Raw genomic sequence first — 18,311 nt, forward strand, 5'->3', positions numbered from 1 at the left:
ATTAACAGAGTCTAAGATGCGTGTCTTTACCTTATTTGCAAGACAGCCTGGGACAAGTCGTGTCAGAGAATTTTAGCTTCTATAGCATGAGATGGATCTGCTTCATACCAGAAGTGGGAATTCTCTAAGGAATGGAAGAGAAATCTGAATCTGGCCAAATATAAACATCATGTCCACTCTTCTTTCCAAAGAACTGAAATTTCACATGCCTCTTAAGTCTGATGACACGTGGGACTTTATCCTAATGATTTAGATGGGGAAGTACGGGGTATACAATTGAATCGATAATTCAATACTTTAAACTTTCTCTCAGACTTTTTGTTGAATATTTTGACTCTAAAGTTAACATTTATCAATGTATTCTTTCCCCCTCAATGCTGTCCTGTCTTCTACTTTATTACTACAGAATTCATATTATAACATTGATTGCTGGATGTTCTGGTAAAGAAAACTGCTGTTCATCCTGAGGGTTAGTAGCAAAATGAATGTAACATAGTTGCAAATATGCTACTTTTACTAGAAAGTGCTTTTAAAAGTGCTTCATTTTCTTGAAAATGAAGGAGATGGGTATTTAAGAATGCCTTTCCTTCCAATCACAATGTTTCTTTAACATTTTATTTTAAATGGTTGGTGAAATAATTTTTTGGAATAAAAACCCTTAAAATGAACAAAGCAAGTTATTGAATATGAAAAAAAAAAGTTTTGTCTCAGTCCTGTTAAAGCAGAATGTTTTATATAATAATTAAAATAACATTTGAAGCTAGGCACCATGGTGCACACCTGTAATTCCAGCGGCTCAGGAGCGGGAGGCAAGAGGATGGCAAGTTCAAAGCCAGCCTCAGCAATTTAGCAAGGTGATAAGCTAAAGTGAGACCCTGTCTGTCACGAGCCATCCATGGGCTGTGTGTGTGAGCTATGCGCATTTGAACATATGTGGGGACTGGTCTGGCATTGTGTGCTGATTGGACTTTATAATGCAAGTGTGCCTTCCTTTCACTCTGCTTGTGATCCCACACAGCACCTGAGATGGGTGTGACTAGTCAAGATGTCAACCAATCTGCTGACCACAAGACATCATCAAGCAAAATTCCACCCTTCAAAATCCTACCCCTTGTCTTATTTGGGTGAAATAGCCTATAGAATGTCTTCTCCCCAATAAATAGGGGGGTTTGGGGTGTGCTCGCTCTCTTGCCTCTTGCCTCCCTTGCTCCCCTTGCCCTTCAGCGTGGGAGCTGACTCCTGATGTCTCAGAGCTGTCCCTGACCCCTGAAAAAGGTATTTCTGTGTTGGTGAGGCCTTTTAGTTGCCAGCCCGGCCAGCTGGTGACAGCTGTCTCTAAATAAAATACAAAAGAGGGTGTATTTGTGCATGTGGCTCAGGAGTCAAATGTCCCTGAGTTCAATCCCCAGTACCCATCCCACCAAAAAAATTAACATTTGACATTTTACTATGTGTCAGGTAGCCTTTGTGAATTGTCTCATAGATTTTTATTTTTTTTAAATTTGTTTTTTCCCAATATATAGGGCAGTAGAGTGCATTTTGACATATTATACATACACGGAGTATAACTTATTCTAATTAGGATCCCATTCTTCTGGTTGTACTCTTTATTATGAGGTAGATACAATATTAGTTCCATTTTACTAGAAAGTGCTTATAAAAGTGTTTCATTTTCTGCAAAATGAAGAAGATAGGTATTTAAGAATGCCTTTGCTTCCAATAATCATATGTTTCTTTTTTTTTCTTTTCTTTCTTTTTTTTTTTTTTTTGGTACCTGGGATTGAACTCAGGAGCACTCAGATACTGAGCCACATCCTCAATACTATTTGGATTTTAGAGATGGGGTTTCACTGAGTTGCTTAGCATTTCACCATTTCTGAGGCTGGCTTTGAACTTGCGATTCTCCTGTCTCAGCCTCCCGACCTGCATCATATGTTCCTTTAAGAGACTACTTCATACTTACAAAATCTCAAAGTAGCATCAAGAGAATAAAGGGATATTGAATTATTTTATTAATAAAAGGCAGCATTGTTCTAGGTAAACATAGTAGGGTAAACCTTGTGTTTACCTCATCTTCCTCCCCAAGTCTCACTGAAGTGACAACAAAGGTTTTTTTTTTTTTTTCTTAAAGGTACACATTCACGTGGAAAGAGGTGCATGAATTTATAGCAAACTGATTTTTTAAAATCTGAAAGCAGGAATTTGGAGGAACTAGAAATAACTGACTTAACTGGCCTGAAAAAAAACATCAGAGATCCAAGCCTACAGCTTCGAAAGCCAATACAAGCAAACAGGTTCATCCTGCATAACTTGGAAAAGTCTCAGGAATTTGAGACTGCAGGTATCTGGAAAAAAGTAGGAGGTGTAGGATGGGGCTAAAAACAGATGGATGGGTTGAAAATATTTATTTATATTAGCACTTAGGCCTCCAAGTCTTCTTTCCTAGGACAACTGTCCTCTATACGCTGTCCAAATATTGAAATTTGCTCATTTAAGGATTCATCTAGGTAGGGTGAATCACAGGGGCCCACAAGCAGGTACAGCTGTCCTCTTTGGGTAAAATAGAGACCTTTTACTGAAAACAGGATTTAAGCAGGGAGCTTTACCCTGCAAAAAATGAGACCGCCACCCCACCTCACCTGGCTTCTTGAACACCAGCCATGAAACTTGGAACTACGTCCGTTTTCCTAAATCAGGAGATTGGAAGACTCTTATTTGTGAAACATAATATACCCAAGCGTGAACTGCTGCAGAGACCACTTTTGTGGTTCTTCAAAAGGACAACCGTGTCCATGCCAGATCATCTTGCAGTGATGCCTGCTAGTCAATAAATGCCACACAGAGGCATCCAGGTACCCACAAATCATAAGATGTTTAAAGAAAGATTAACAGTGAACTGAACAAATAAGAAACCTTTTAATATTCTTAGAAATAAAAGAAAACATTCCCATAAAAAGAACAGATTTCTTTAAAAAAGTAAGATTTGGATATTAAAAAGTAATAGCAGAAATTAAGCACTCAGTGGAATGGAAAGCTTAGAAAATAGAATTGAGGAAATATTTCAGAATATATCTCCCTAAAGTGCTGGAATAGAATAAGAAATTAAAGGATCAGTTGACACCATCATAATAATAGAAGTTCCAAAAGGAGGAACCAGAGGAAATGAAAAATATTTAAGATATATTCTAAAAATACTTCTCAGAATTATAGGAATTAAGTTTCAAGAACAAAAGGCTAGAAGATTGGCTAGCAAATAGACAATGAAAAACATAAACTAAAGCAAGGTCCTTCATCATAAATATTTTAGGATACTCATGATGAGAGAAAATTCTAAAAGACCCCCAAGAGAGATGGAAAAGTTATGTCTTGATTCTTTTTCTGCTACTATAGCAGAATTCTAAGAACTGGGTGATTAATAATCAATAGAAGAAGTTAATTTGTCTCACAGTTCTGGAGGTTAGGAAATCCAACAACATAGCGCTGGCCTCTGGAAAGAGCCATTGTGCTGTGCCATCCCATGGCAGAATGTAGAAGGGCAAGAGAGCAAATGTGCGAGATGGGGCTGAACTGTCCTTTAAAAAATTAGTTATCTAGTGATAACTAGCCCTCTCCTGCAGTAACAATCCATCCACAGACATAGAGCCCCTGTCACCTCATCATGTCCTATTAGGCCCCACTTCCCAGCATTGTTGCAGTGGGAATTAAGTTTCTAGCTTGTGAATTTGAGGGCATACATTTAAACATAGTAGATTATTCATAACTAATCAGGAATTAGAATAAGTTTAGTCTCGCAAAAACAATACAGAATGTTAGAAGTAGGCAGGTTTTGTAGGGGTGACAAAACTCCATCTCCATTCTATTAGGGTCACAACTGCCATAGAATTTCATTAATATAAGATAGCATAGCAGGATAGAAACATACACATTTACTTATAAATGCTTTATGTGGCTATGTGGCATAGGAGCCCACTTAAGAAAATGTTCACCTCCTCCAGCCACACCCTACCTGCCTTCAGTTACCACTCAATTAATCCCCATCAAAGGATTGGGTTATGATAGACTTAACCTAATAATTTCAACTCTGAATGTTCTTGAATTGTCTCTTGAATGAGCTTTTGGGGGACACCTAACATCTAAACCATAAGAGAAATGGATTAGAAGATTAGAGTGATCTTTTTGCACCTGCTGTTCTTCAAATGCATTTAACTCAGTATGCCAGAATAGCATATTTTAACCATTTCAATTTACAAACCAGAATCCTAACTGTTAGTCAAACTAACAATTAAGCATGAGGGTAGAAGGTCCATTTTTGTAATTTCTCAACAAATTTAGGTCCTAAGGATCCTATTCTGGAAGCTCCTGAAGGATGGTATTTTCCTGAAGTCAGGATATCATCCAAGAGAGAAGGTAAAGCATCTTGGAAACAAGATTTGTTTCCAAGACATCAGGACATCATTCAAGAGAGAAGGTAAAGCATCTTGGAAACAAGATTGGAGGTGAAGATAATTTTCAGAATGAAGGAGAAGTCAAGTCACGGAATGATTGTGTTGAGGCAGAGCTCTGAACCAACCAGTCCAGTTCAAAGTGGGAGGATCAGAGGATTCCAGCAGCCATGTCTGCAATCAATCAGTCAATCAAAAACAAAACTGATGGACTTCCTGTTGTGTTGAAGTTCAGCTCTGTCAGAGTTGAGGGTTGAGTAATATTTGCACAGTAAAGCAAACAACTGACCTGAAAAAATTCATGAAGTCAAGTATTATAGGAGAAAAGGAATGCAATTAGAATATAGTATCTTTATCTCCACTGCAGTATTTTATATAGTCACAAAATATAAACAATAAATATTGATTATGTATCACAAAAAAAGTGATACAGCTCTTTTAGAAGAATAGAAAAAAATGAGGTTCCAGTGGGTGTTATATTCTTGGATTTTGTATCCAATATTCAAATAAGTGAGGGATGAAACTATTTGCAGAAAGCTGGGTGCAGAGGTTCACACTCGTAATCCCAGCAACTCAGGAGGCTGAAGCAGAAAGATATCAAGTTCAAAGCCAGCATCAGCAATTTAGTGAGGCCATAAGTGACTTAGTGAGACTCTGTCTCAAAATAAAAATTATAAAAGTATTGGATATGGTTCAGGGTTAAGCACTCCTGGGTTCACTCCCTGGTACTAAAATTAATAAAAAAAAATTTAAAAATTATATGTATACTGAACATGTACAGACTTTTTTTTCCTATTTCTATTCTCTAAACCATTTAGTACAACTACTTTCATAGCATTTATACTGCATTAGGCATTATAAGAAATCTAGAGGTATATGAGAGTATGTGTATAGGCTATGTGTAAACATAACACCATTTTATAAGGGACTTGAGCACTCCAGATGATGGTACTTCATGGAGTCCCAGAACCAATCCCCCATGGATGCTGAGGGATGATTGTACATTTGTAAGAGGGTAGGGGCCTGACTGTGAGTTAAATTCTCATTTTGCATTGATACATTTTAAATTTTATAAAATCATAAAAGAGCAATATAATTAAGATATTTAGAAATGTGAAAGTAAGCACCAGAAAAAAACAGACAAATCATTGAAAGTGGCATTTTCTGGGGTGTTGGAATTGGGAAAGCAGATGGCTGGGTACATATTTGGGGTGTGTGTGTGTGTGTGTGTGTGTGTGTGTTACTCTAGTAAAAGTGAAATTAAAAAACAGAAAGCACTATCTCAAAATCTACCATTTTGACAAATGTCTTATTACATAATTCTTACAAAATTATAAATATTCTGACTATCCCCCCCCCCCAGATATCTAAATGGTGAGGAATCTGAAAGTAATTCCAAAGCAGTAAAGTAGAAAATCTACAAAATTTCCTGTTTCTTTCCTACAAACTATTTGAGAATCCATGAAGTGCATTTGAAAGTATTTCATATCTGAAAAATGTTCCTAACATTCAATAAGTATTTTTGAATAAGAAATTGAGTATGAGCAGTAAATGTTCATACTGCTGTATTTTTTTCAACTATAAAAGTTACAGATTATGTACTGTTTGTAAGTTCAGTGCTACTTATGCTGGGTCAAGCCATACATATGGGATATGCTTGCTAAGTGTTTGGATGGAATTGAAATTTTTGAGTGCCCTGGAGACCTGACTGAGCCAAGAATTGAGGGAGGGGGTGCTTGAGTTTACTTGCTACAATTTGATTTGTCACTTTTCTGTTGGAAGGAAAATGAAATTCACAAATTCCTAGAGGCTTTTACTAGGAGTGAAATACCAAGCTTTTATGATTCTTGTCTGTAAAGGAACTTACTGGACCCCATACCTTAGGTTACTGACCCACATCTGGATTCTAGATGAATTCACGGTTTTCCTCATAGTCTATAAATCACTTACCCAAAATGAAACCTCTTTTAATCTACTCCAGTCCCAGCAACTTGTCAGTATTTTGTTAGCAACTAAAGAATGCAATTTAAAAACATAAGGTCTATTTAATTTAAGGAAGAGTTTTTTTTGCTGTGTTTTGTTATTTCTATTTTACATTTCAATTAATTTGTTTTCCTGCAATTAAAACTTGCCTTTTCAGGTATTTTATTAGTAATCCTAATAACAATTAAAATCTTCCTTTTCAGGTATTAATCCTAATGAACTAGTTTCTCTTTTTAAACATTTTCTCCCCTTATTTTTAAAGAAAAAACCAAATCATACTTACTGTTTATTGAAAAACATGGGAGAAAACACCACTGCGAATATTTTAACAGCTTAGAGAATGCTCATTATTATTAAATTAAATATTATTCTAAATATTTTACTCACTAAAAATCCATTTCATTCTCCTGTATTAGTTTTCTATTACTACTCTAATTCAGTAGATTGCACCACCACAAATGTATTATCTTTATAGTTCTCTAGTTGGGAATTCTGATATGTTTGGGCTAAAATCAAGGCGTCAGCAGCATGTAATTTTTGTTATTTTTCTGGAGACTCTAGGGAAGGATGTTTCTTCACCATTTCCAGCTTTTGGAGGCAGCTCACATTCTTTGCCTCAGGGCCCCCTCCTCCATCTTCAAAGCCCAAACAGGCATCTCTCTCTCACCCCTCTCCCTTCTTCTACCTCCATCTTTAACTTTTAAGGTCCCTGGTCGTCATTTAGGGCCTGAATAGATAACCCCAGGTAATCTCCCTAGTTTAAAGCCAGCTGCAATTTATTTCCCCTTTGTTTTTGTAGGGTATCATGTAGATTCCAGGGATTAGGACGTGGACAAATCGGCATATTACTCTGCTTATCATATCTAATTGTAATGCTATAGTATCTACAGGTACTATTATTACTCCCACTTTATAGATGAGACAGACTGACTATAAACTCCCAGAGGTCAAAAAACAGAGATTTAAATCCAGGCAGTCTTCTAGAGCTCTTAAAAACTAATTTATACCAATATAACTCACCACCAACATACCTTTTATTTTATTTCTTTATTCAGTGATTTTTACATAATTGTTAGATGCAGGCACAGCTTTATAGCCTTTCTTATTCTATTTATGCCTAACATATCTATGTGGCATCACATTTCAGACTCAGGACTTTTGCCCATGTTATTTCTCTTAAAACTCCCTCCCTCTTACTTTACCATGTAGGGACATCTTCTGTGTCCAGTGTTTCCAAAGTGAACACCATCAACTCTCCATCCTCCCCACCTTCATTTTTCTTCATAGCATTTATCATTTATTGATATCATGAAACATTATCTCTTTATTATTTTTCTCCCCTACTGAAATATAATCTCCAGAAGGACAAGGACTTTATTTTGCTCATGGATGTAGGCTCTTAATAAATATTTCTTAAATGTAATGAAAAATGGAAGATTTTGAATTAAGAAAAGTCATTTCTAACTACTACCTTAACAAATATGAGCTGTTCATATGTTCTACTCATCACCTGTTGGTACAGATGATTTTACATATTTAATTAGAGCACCGAGGCAATAAAATGCATGCTGGCATAAACACATTTAAATATTAAATCTTAAGCACTTTCTATGCTGCTTTATGGTCTTCAGTACTATTAGTTTCAATGCCTGCATAAATAATAATAAATTTGTAGATATAATTAATTAATTATCTTTCTATTTGATTCTTTTAGATTATATTTTGATCCTTTATTAACTTGCAGTTTGATCTTTGACAGGTAACCTCTGAATTTATTTCCTCATTATGAAAATAATATCTACATTAATCCTATTGAATCCAATACCATAAGCAAAGTATCCAGATAATATATGCCAAATAATTGTTACTGAGTAAATTATTAGTTTCCTACATTTTGGTTCTCTTTATGATATATTGCTTAAAATGATGTTTCATTGAATACTTATTGTTATTGACATTTTTGTATTATTACCTTAAGATAAATACCCAGGGATATTATTACTGGCCTGTAGTGGTACAAAATATTTAATAAGGAAATTAAATTTATTCAACTTAGGATGACTGTTTCTAACTTAGTTTTAAGTGTGACTTTCACTAAAGACAGATAAATGATAATACTTTTTTTTTAAAGAGAGTGATAGAGAAAGAATTTTTTAATATTTATTTATTTATTTTAGTTTTCAGTGGACACAACATCTTTATTTTATTTTTATGTGGTGCTGAGGATCGAACCCAGCGCCCTGCACATGCCAGGCAAGTGCGTCATCACTTGAGCCACCTCCCCAGCCCAAAATGATAATACTTTTAATATTATTTGGAAAGTATTATTTGTTTACTAGATATATTATACAATTTAGAGTGTAAAGTTTTTATCATTTCAGAAATATTTGCCTGTATTCTAAGTAGCATTTTAGGCCTTTCAAGGTATAAAAATTTTCTTTTGCTTTTATGCTTTAAAAGCATTCAGAATTTTGTTTAAAATGAGGGAAGTGATCATTCACTCTATCTTTAAATCTCCTTTGAATTTCTTAGAATTGTGCCCAAATTATTTCCTCTGAAGTTTTTTCTTTTTTTAAACTTGACAAACCTTTCTAATTTAATAGTTGCTCTCAAAAATAGATTCATCATCAGTGTGTTGCTATAGTTGTCTGTATCTTTCCTGGTCTCAATTTAGTTATAGCATCTGTGCAAAATGGTATGAAAGTTATTTATTACTCCACCATCCAGAGGGAATGCTTGATTCCTGACATTTATATTCCCTTGAACATAAAAACCAGATAAAAAGAAAATCAAACTTCATGCTTTGGGGACTGAACAGATTGCTTACCATGGTTAGTAGAGAATGCCCTCCCCCGCCTCCTCTTCCTGAATTATAAATACATTGTCATGGATTGTGTCCCTGAACGACCAGATATTTTTCTTTTAACTTGCATTTTTTTAGCATTGGGTGGGTAGGGGATTATTGGGCTGGTTGAATAACTTAATAATTAAGAAAGTAGGCTTTGGAGGCCTGCAGACCTGGATTGGTCAGTAGCACTTCTTTGACCTTGAGCCAGTTGCTTTTCCTCTACCCATTGGATTCCTGAGCTGTCAATCACGATAATGGTCTTGAACTTAGAGATTTCTGTAAGGATCAAATAAATGAGTTCACACAAAATATATGCAAATGTCGGGAAAAAAATCAGTGCCAAATGTTACCTATTTATAAAGTTAAGATAGAAAAGTTGGTGAGTTTTAGATGCAAAAGCACATGCATCCTGGTAGCCACTGCTCCAGACCTTAACAGGCCATCCCACTGGGGTCTCCTGTTCCACTAAGGGGCTAAATGTTTAATTGAACTCAGAGACATCACTTAATGATGATGTTAACTTTTTCATTGAATTATGCTATTTTTAAAAGGCTTACTTTTCCTATTTTGGCATAATAAAAAGGACTCCACCATCCAGATAATATTGGTAATTATATAGATAATCTGAATGCAGATTTCACATGAACCAGATAATTTAATCATAGTGGCATTAGAATTCAATTTGAGAGACACTGTTACCAACTCACCTGCAATACCCAGGCATTAAAAGAGGGAGTTAGTTGAGGATAAGAAAGGGGCTTCTAATATACATCATAACATGTATTGAAGCCACATAGCATACTCACAGACCACAAGTCAAGGGATAGAAGAAATGTGAGTTAGTAGGCTAGAAAGAAAAATTCTATTTTGAATATTCCTATCACTGAAATTTTGGTGTATAATTTCAATTGATTTGAGTTGCTCTGTCTTTCCTCCATGATATGTGTGTGAGTTCTGGGGGTGAGGGGGGTGGTATAGATGATGGCTTGTCATCAGTAGATCCTGATATTTGAGATGTCTTTATTCTTATTTCATTGTCTGTGATTAATCCACGCAGATTGCTGACTAGCTGTCACATGTTCTTAAATGAAAGCCTTTCTGAAGTTGCTAAAATCTTCAATCCTCCTTCCATGACCTTTCGTGTGTCAAGGAATTGAATGTGCAGCTCTCAGTCCATTCTAGGCCATCAAATGCTCCAAGATTGCTTAGGACCCTGACAATTTCATGCATTCTTGGCTTCCCAGGATATCTTGGTCGCTCTTTGGCCCACCAGGGCCAGGAACACTGTGAGGCAGCTGTGGGCCAGTGTTTGCTGACAAAGCACCCTGTCTTCCTCCTCTAGATTCTGTGTCCCATAGGGCTCTGTTCTGAGTCCTCAGTTTCATTCGGGGCACTATCATTCCCTCATCCAGCTTCTCTTTCAATGGACCTACATATTCTACACAAGTCATGTTCACCTTGGATTCTCTTTTCCTAACCCAGAGAATCTACCAGTTCCAGAATGAATGGGGAAGGCTTTCCCAATTCATCACATATTCTTCCAAATCCATGACATATGCTTAGACTTTTTGAGAAGTCTTTTGATCCTCTTGGATCTTCTTTTGTATTAATTGACTTTTTAAAAACTCACAAGTGCATAATTTTTGCAAACGCAAAGACAATTATTATAAAAACATTTGGAGAAATCAGGTTTTTTTTTTTTTGATGTATGTTCTTTGCAGGCTAAATATCTAAATTTCTTCAATTATTTTAGACTTTGTCAGTTCTCGTGCTTGTTTTCTTCATGAACTTCCTAAAATGAAATGAACACAACAAAATACCCCATGAATTGTTTGACCAAAGATAAAGATCTTTTCTGCATATGATCCTGGAATAACTTGAGATATACCCTGCAACTTCCTAAAACCTGTAACAGGGAATATTGGAAATGTGAAGAGGGAAAAATGGATGAAGTAGTCGGAAATGTCAGAAATTCAAGGTTTATGGTCTGTATCTTTGGGAGGCTTATGGAGAATGGAAATTAGATCATTAAACAGCATATTAGCATCCCTTCACTGGTGTGAATCCTGAGCTGTGAAGATGGGGGTGGGTGGTTATATTCTTTCCAGCATCCTGGTTGCCATACGATTGAGTCAGCACCCAGTGACTTCACAAACTTTTTTTTAAAAAAAAAAGAAAAAGAAAATGACACCTTCTACTCCCATACAGTTACCATATTCATTCAGATTTTTAGATGGTATATGACTTCCTTACCAGAAAACACCTTTGAATGTTAGATACCCTGGCTCTGTCGGCCCCTTGAAGGGTCTGCTGCTGACTGTGCCATTATCATGGACTGTATGCCCCTCAGTCTCTGTGTGATGGGGCTACTCCTCTGAGGCTCTGCTGATTCATGAAGAACAGAGAGTGAGATTGTATACAACTAGCCCTTTGAGGCCTTTCTTTTCCTTCTTTGTTTAAAGCTGCTCATCATGGTAATCTGGGACACCTGCTTGATAATGTGTCCAAGTACAGTTAAGGGAACAGACTAATGCAGTCGAATGGCCCTGGAGTGGGAATCGGGGGAGTTTGAATTTTTTTATTTGCTACTAATTTGTTGTGTGCCTTCTGCAAAATTTATTGCACTTCTTCATGTCCTTGTTTATTTTCTATCTATAAATGAGATGGTTGGACCAAAGCAAAGTTCTGTACAATTTTATCATTCTGTAACACTAATAGTTAATATTAAACAGCCATTTTATAGAGGTTTATTTCTCTGTATGTTGTATAATAGTGGCCATCAGTGGTTCTTTGGAATATTTGAGCTGAAATTCTTCTAAGGGCTTTTGTGAAAATATTATCTCAAGGTAAATGACATTTATCTCTTAATTAGGTAGTAAAGGACAGGAATAGAATTTACATTCTGCTGTTTTATGCCCATACTTTATTGACTTCATTAAACTTTGCATTTAAGCACTGTATATGACTGCAATTTTTTAGAAAATTAAATGACAGTGACATTTGATACTGGCAGATGAGATGGAAAGGTTACATTTGCATGAATCCATGTCTCAGTTTTTAGTTTTAAATTCTGAATTATAACTGAATTCTTTCTCTAGTCATTAACTCATTCTGGCTATGTATTGATTAGACTATAATCTGCTTGGTAGAAACTCTACCTGTTTTCACATAGCATTCCATACATGGTTGAACAGAGGAGAGCACTACAGGAAATCATGCATCCATGTAGATGGTACTGCTTCTGATTCATTGTCTAATCTCAGTGCTGCCAACCCTCTGGTGGTGGTTAGGTCTTCAGATGCTGTTGGTCATCTCTTTCCCATTTCCCTCAGATACTATTCCAAACTTTGATCTTTTGCCTCATGCCACCTATACAACCCTTCTGCCTTCAGTTGAGACAAAGGACTCTGACATCTATATCACTGAGAATTGGGATCATCCCAGTGGAAAAATAGCAACACTTACAGACTTTGTGTTGAGAGATTGAAACCTTCCTATGGTGCTGCTAAGTGGGGCAGCCACCTAGCCTGGGGTTTCAGAGTCTGAGAACCTATCACCAATCATGATGTATGTAAATGCACACTATTGTTAGGTGTATTATTTTAAGTCAAACAAGTGTTGTATTTTGTTTTACCCATCTGAACTTCCAATTCTAATTTTTCCTTCCTTATTACCTAGAAGTATGTCTATGTACCTACCATTCTTTCTTCCCTTTGAGAAGAATCTTCCACTCAAAGGCCTACCTTTCTTACAGTTTCAATTTCTGTTCCTCTACTGGATCCTTTATACCAGTGTAATTATTTATTAATTCATTCAGATCAGATTGACTTACTGATCATAATTTAATATGACTGTTCCTTTGCCATGTAACTTTAAAGTGTTTCTTTTCATTCCTGTTTTTCTGGATCTGTTTTTTAATTTTTTGTCTGCAAATGAAGTGGTTGGGCAAGATCAAATTTTTATGGTTTTAAATATTCTGTGACATATTTAGTGCTTTATCAGTTGCAATAACATGGAAAATTCTATCTGTATACATGCTGTAAAGACGGAGGAATGATATGGATATCATTATCCTAAGTACATGTATGAAGACATGAACGGTGTGAATATACTTTGTATATAAACAGAGATATGAAAAATTGTATAATATGAATTGTAATGCATTCTGCTGTCATATGTAAAAAATTAGAATTAAAAAATAGAAAAATAGCTAAATATTTAAAAAAATAATAATCACAAATTATGGTGGCCAGACTGTTCCTTCCCACTCACTCCCCTGATGTTTAATCTTGGTCATGTGATGTGATTTGATTAGTGGAAAGTGCCTACAGCTAGCAGGGTGCCAGTCCTATAATGGGCCTCAAGAAGCATGGTATGCTTCTGCCTGCCTTCTTGTTTTCCAAGGGTAGTCTATAGCTCAAGGCATGAGGAAACACATGGTGTGAAACTGAACAGAGCCCATGCCTGGATCCAAGCCCAGCTGAGCTTGTCCAACATCAGCTGAATTTAAGTTGATCCACAGATCCATGGGCAAGAAAGACATGCTTATTTTAAGACATCAAGTTTTAGGGTGACTTGGTAAAATTGGACTAATATGCTACCCGATTCATTTTTTTCATTCAACAATCATGTTGGCTAACTGGTACATATGTTAGATACTTATAGACCCCAGGAATACCACTGTGAATAAAACAAAATTAAATGAACAGGATAAGCTTGCATTTTGACAAATGCTAGAATAAAACAAGATGGGGTGAAGTGACAGACAGTGACGAGTGGCTGTGGGAGAGTGCACATTTAGTCTGGGTAGTCAGGAAAAGACTCTTGAGAAGGAAACAATGAATGACAAGGAGGAGGCAGCAGAGGTCAGCCAGCCATAGTCCATGGCTGCAGAACAGCAAGGGCAGGGGGGTCCTATGGTGGAAGTGAGTTTGGCCCAGGAACAGACTTCATCATCTTTCAAATAATCCAACACTATAAAGTTAACATTCAAAATATTCTAAAGCATAGAATCTAGACTGATATCTAGCAATAAAAACAAATCCGGAGAAGCAGTTTAGCCAGAATAAAAAATGAAGGTGGTAGCAAAGAGAGGCAGTTTGGGAACTGGCCTTGCTGGTCACTTGTCATAGGCCCCAAGGGTGCACATGGGTCAGGATGGTTAGTGTGCAGCTGGACAGATAGCTGCAGTTCCACTGAACTGGTCTTAGTCTTTGTCAACAGCATCCTCCTGTTTTGTTTTTATTGGGCTAAAGTTTTCCTATTTCAGAGAAGCATTAAATTGTTTTCACTGAAAATGATTTCACGGTTTTCCTCTGCTGCCTCAGTTTTGGTTTTTCCTTGTTGTTCTAATCAAAGTTATAGGCATACCTGGTTTAAAGAGTTAACAAGTTCTATAAGGTTTGTTATAAACAATAGCCATCCTCATGAACAACCCTCCCATGGTAACATTTCCCTGTCCCAGAGTTTTACCTGATTATTTGATATTTCCCCTTTGTGTCACCAAAGAACCTATTAAGTACCACTTCTTTATATGCCATATTTAAGAATTTCCACATCAGCTAGGCAGGCTTAGCTTTCTTTCTTCCCTTTTCTATTAAACACATTTTTATTCTATCACCTTCTCCTCTTAATTTAATGCTATAATAATTTTTCTTAGATTCATATTCAATGTTTCTATCACTGTGATTACATAAATGCTTTTAATAGCTGATCTAGACAAGAGGATGCCATTTTCTTTCTTTTCTGTGGTAGGCAACTTCTCAGGTGGTCCCCAGTGATCCCTGTCTACTAATATCCAAAGCATGGTGTATTTTCTTCCTTTCCCTTGTGAGCTGCATTTACTGACTTGCTTATAACAATTAGAATATGGTAGAAACAATGGATATGATTTCTGAGATAATACATAAAGACTGGTTATCATTCGGGGCTCTTTCATTTGGTTACTCTGTGTGTAGTAGGCAGAGTTCTAAAATTGTCCCATCAAATTCCCAAACTTAGTTACTCAAACATAATCTCATACTGCTCTGAAGGAATTTTGCAGGTGGAAGTGAAGTTTCAATTCACCTTATAATAGAAAGATGATCTTGGATTATCCAGCCAGGCCCAATGGAATCACCTGAACCTGGCTGCAAAAGATAGTACACATTATGCAGAAGGGAGGATCAAAAAGATCTGAAGTGTGAGTAGGTCTCAGTCCACCATTGCTGGCTTAAGACAAAGAGGTCAATAGCCCCAGAATGTGGGTGGCTTTGGAAAATGAGTATGACTTCTGATCAACAAGCAGCAAGGACTCAAAGATCTCAGTCCCACAATCCTATGGGCCTGAATTCAGCCAACTATCTGAATGAGCCTGGAAGTGGATTTTTCCCCCAAAGCATTCAGATGAGAAACCATCTTGACTGACATTGATTTCAGCCTTATGAGATTCAGATTAGACCCTGAGCCTGCATGGACTTCTGACCAGGAGACCTGTGAACTAATAAGCTAAGCTTTTGAAATCTTTTACAGCAGTGATAAAAAAATTAATATATTGAGGTAAGCCAGCTGACAAGTTGGAAACATATGAAGAGAATCAGAGAAGTGATCATGTCAAGGATTCGTCTTGATAAGCTAATATCATTGAAACTTTCTCAAAAAATTACACAAGAGAGATCAGTCATTTACTTTATTGCATGCATGCTGGGGTACTGTCTTGAGTAAGACAGATGTGTTTCTGTTTTCATAGAACATAATTTCTAGTTAAGGTAATATTAGAAGAGGGATTGTTACTGGTAGGGTAAAACCTAGATAAGCTCTTCAGCATCATTTGCTCTTAGCTGACTTGAACCTCACTAATTTAGAGGTCACACAGATAGTGAAACTTGATTCATTTTGTGTCTGTTCTTCAAAGTTTACTCATAACAGGGAGAAAAATCATCACAATTGGATTGATGCTTTTAGGAAAATTCCAAGATTACACAGTAAGAATTTAATGAACATTTACTAAAGGCTTTGATGGTGCCAATTCCCTGGGCTCAAATGTGTGGTCAACAATGAGGCCTGTCCTCATGAATCTTAGCTAAGGAGAAGAAGGCAGATGTAGAAGTGTGTAACTACTGTGCTATGTGATCTGTGCAAGTGGAGAAGTCTCAGAAGGCCCAACGGGGCAGGTCTAGGTTTCTAGAATATCATTAAGGTACACTTTAATTAGATGTTTTCTACTTACCAAGCACTAGCTTTTATTCTTAGACTCTGAAAATAACAAGCCCATATTTTTCTTTCATTCTTATTTCTGATTCCAGTGCAAATCCCTGAGAAAGGTAAGAATGCATTGCCCTTGAGCATAGCATAAATTTTTATTTATGCTCATAAAAATCAGGGATCTATTAGCTATTTGGCCTTGAGCTGAACAGATGTGTTTGTTCAGTAGCAGAAGATTAAGATTTCTTGAAAGTCTTGGTTGCTTGTTTTTTGATTCCTGAGCACTATATTTTCTGACATGTGCTATTCCCACAGTAATCTTATTACCATTACTCATTTACTAATTTAGTGAAAGACCATTTGCTCAGGGAAACCCTGTGTGTATTTTAAAAATAGCTACATATCCGGGTTTCCTTGATGCAGTAAAGAGAACAAAAAAGGAAGCTGTTAGTTTTATACACGGAAATAACTGATTTGAAGTCAACCTGTTCTCATTTATATACAAACATGTGCATAGAGATATGTTACCACTAAAATGTTTTATGTGTTTGCATTCATACATAGTCTCTGTTCTTTTTGCAAAATGTTGCTCTGTCTGGTTTTCTCATTAAGAGTCAAAAAGCTCAGAGGCACATCTTCACATTTATAATTAATTGACCCAGTCAATAATTGCCTGATGTATACCTTGATCATTCCTGAAGATATAAACAAAAGCATGAAAGAATCTTTAGGTAACTCAGTTTCTTTGAGGAGGAAACACTTAAATTTCTGATGGAGAATGAGTATGAAATATTCTTTCCTTTAAAGAAGTTGGACCAGTGACAAAATGATGTGCCAGTTTCTATGACCAAAAGAATTCTAGGTAATGACAAAGCTCTTGAAGAGAGCACCTCCCTGAGGGAAATAGGATTATGATAAGTAGAATTCCATTAAGATTAATTAGGCAGGCACTAGAAATGAAAATTGGATGGGGGAACTTAAGAATCTGTATTAGTAAAGGTTATTAATTTAAAAAAAAACATTTGTGATTCATAAGTATGATGTTTGGGTGTTCACACCATTGTATGAGCTATTCCTCCCTTAAATCTTGTTAGGCTGTTGTCAAAAAGAAAAAAAAATGTGTAAATGCTTAAACAGGTAAAATTATACTTCTCAATTATGTAAAATCCAGAATAATTTTATGTCCTTGGTGGAAGCTCTTTTCCAGATAGTGACTCAGGGAATGCAACTCCTTCCATTCTGTGGCACTACTAATTTCAGCACTGACTTCCAAGGTCACTGTGCTGTGCACCAAGTCTGCAGATGGTGAGAGGACAGACACACGTGAGGTTGTTATGGACATGCTTGGAATTGGTACAAAGTACTTCTTTTCCTATTATATTGGCTAGAACTCAGTCATACGACCTTTTCTAACTAGAGGCAAAGCTAGGAACATAGTCCACCTGTGTAGTGAGGAGAAGGAAGAGGTGAACTGTTCATCATCGACACCGAAGCCTTGAGCTGAATCAGAACACTTTAGATTTAGAAAGTACTAGAGGGTTTTGTATTTATTTATTTTCTTATTCCCTGGTTGGAACACTCCTCAGCTACTTATTAAATACCCTATATTCCAGGATTTTCTTTATCCTTGTTTGTTGTGTCTGGCTTCTCCATAATTTATCAACACCCAATTTTAAGTTGTGATGTCCAGAAAGGATCACATTACTCCAGATATGGTTAACCAAAAAAAAGCACACTGGGACAAAATTTTCTTCATCATCAGGTCATAGTTCAAGTCTACCAGATAGCTCTTCATACTTAACTTTTAATTTATTTATTTAATTCTAAGGTGACATGGATTATGAAAGTGTGAACTT

At 36.3% G+C, this 18,311-nt stretch overlaps 1 pseudogene; it reads left to right on the forward strand.

The window, feature by feature from the left end:
* The first annotated feature begins 17,471 nt into the window (after positions 1-17,471).
* Positions 17,472-17,567, forward strand: LOC124108822 (small nucleolar RNA U13; annotated as a pseudogene).
* The last annotated feature ends 744 nt before the right edge of the window (positions 17,568-18,311 follow it).

This window comes from Marmota monax, unplaced genomic scaffold (assembly GCF_021218885.2).
Source record: "Marmota monax isolate L192 unplaced genomic scaffold, Marmota_monax_Labrador192_F-V1.1 WCK01_AAM20220418_F8-fsc00045, whole genome shotgun sequence".
Taxonomy (NCBI): domain Eukaryota; kingdom Metazoa; phylum Chordata; class Mammalia; order Rodentia; family Sciuridae; genus Marmota; species Marmota monax.